At 41.4% G+C, this 2127-nt stretch overlaps 1 protein-coding gene across 1 annotated transcript in view; it reads right to left on the bottom strand.

The window, feature by feature from the left end:
* LOC106532353 (midasin) overlaps positions 1 to 2127 on the bottom strand; it is a gene marked incomplete at its 5' end in the record, with an annotated part of 67840 nt that overhangs the window by 26376 nt on the left and 39337 nt on the right.

The raw sequence follows: 2127 nt of genomic DNA, 5'->3' as shown, positions 1-2127 counted from the left end.
GGCATGAACCCTGCGACTGGTGGAAACTAGTTGGGGAACATTTGCAATTCAGTCTTAAATATAATGTTGAGGTTGAGCAGGACTCTGTGAATCACTACCTGACTGTGCTGGTGGAGTGTGTGTGCTCCTGATGCAGACAGTTCCTGTGTGATGAACCTGGGCCTCCCTATGAAGCATAGCCTGTGGGAGGGATTTGTTGACAACGTGGCCAGTGAATGGGCCTCTATCCACTGGGCCCAGGCAGGCTCATGGACTCACAGACCACCTGCAGCAGGAGCCATATGGGTCAGGTGGGATGTTCTATGGACTAACCAAAGCTGGAGCTTTGGCACGTTGACCCGAGCCGACCAAACTGGATCTTAGGACAACTAGAAATAGCAGGGTTCAACACACAGAGTGGATTCTGGAACTAATCTCTTTAAGAGATGGACTTCATTCCACTCTGGAGGAACCCACAGTGAGAGGCGCCAGGTTAATGTGGGTCTACCTATATCCCCCAGTTTAACGCTTGTGTGGACGTTTTTCTCTTTAGACAGGAGGATAGTGACTTTGTGAGGGGGACTGGGCTTTAAAGGCTCCTGCACACTCCCTTCAAACTGCAGAAATGGGTTTGGATTGTCGCAGTTTCATGATGAATGTTTGCATTGCTAACATTTTGGCAGCTTCTCGACTAGGCATGGGCCGACTACCGGTTTCAAGGTTTACTGTGATATGAAAAAGTCACGGTTTGAAAACCACTAAAATTTTCTGTCATACCGTAGAACGGAAAGCGTTTTTTTGTTTATTTTTCCTCGGGTCTGTTCCGCTGCAGACTTTCCCCCGCGCACTCCCGCAGAGCTGCCTGTCGGCACTCGCTGCGGGTGGTGGGGGTGTGTGTGGTGGCTGAAGAACAGAGTTCCCCAAAATTTTCCCGTCTAAAATAATAAATCCAGCTATTTGAAAATACTTAGGATGCCTGAAAGATGACAACAATGTGGACCGTGGAGGCAACACATCTAACATGATCGCAGCTCCAGGTAAACTTATGCTATCTTGAAATGAACGAGCTAAAGTTATCATCAGATTGTGAAACATATCACCGTGTTGCTGTGGCTTAATGCACTTGATCACAGCTTGTCTGCAAAACTATTTGAGTTGTTGGATTGTGTATTTGATAAGTTTTAAGTGAAAGATGATAAAACTGAATGCCTCCTTTAGCCGAGCAGCTCGTTAGCTGAACGTGCGTTTCATAAACACATTCATAGTTATTTCTTGTTTCTGTGTGCGTATAATTATATAATCTTAAAAACCCCTTTATCATTTAAAACAGGATAAAAACTTGATACATTACTTCAATAAAAAGACTTGTCATGCAGTATACACTGATTTGTCTTAAATAATAAAGCAATAGAAAAGCAATAATCTTTCTAGATGTAAACTTTATCAGGATAATCTAATTGCATCAGGTGCTAAAAATCACAAGTATAAATAAACACAGGTAAATAAAATGTCAGCATTACACCTCTGAGATCTAAAAACAGCTTCCAAAGATAATTAACGTTGAATATGATAATAGAAAAGTTGTTGTTGTTTTTAAATACAGATTTCAAAACAACATTTTTAGAGTTGTAATCATAATACCGTCATACCACGAAACCGTGATATTTTTGACCAAGGTTATCATACCGTCATAATTTCATACCGTCCCATGCCTATTCTCGACACAACCCGCTGGTCAAACTTTTTATTCCCCTTCACATAAGAACTTATTGTCTGATTGGTCAGAAGCTCGTGGGAGTGTATGTTTGTGCTGAAAGAGCTCAGACACTGCCTTTTGTTGTAACTGCTTGCTTCAAAAAAATAAAATAAATAAAAATAAATAAATAAAAAAAGCGACCTAATTGTTGTAGCAGGAAGCGGTGATTTATAGAGAGAGTCAAACGACCAAAAACACGTGGCTGGAGATAAAACAAGCATTTTGCACGGTGGAATCTTACTGATAAAAACTTTGGAGCTTTAATCGTGACAGATTTGTGAGTAAATAACATCGGGTGACGAGTCTCTGATTTTTTTTCCCGTGTTGTGGACTTCAGCAGGAGGAACCCCCCTATACACTGCAAAAACTGTCCACCTAACCAAGTTAAGAAA

Source organism: Austrofundulus limnaeus, unplaced genomic scaffold, assembly GCF_001266775.1.
Source record: "Austrofundulus limnaeus strain Quisiro unplaced genomic scaffold, Austrofundulus_limnaeus-1.0 Scaffold756, whole genome shotgun sequence".
NCBI classification, from domain to species: Eukaryota; Metazoa; Chordata; class Actinopteri; order Cyprinodontiformes; family Rivulidae; genus Austrofundulus; species Austrofundulus limnaeus.
This window is presented reverse-complemented; position numbering and strand designations above follow the sequence as displayed.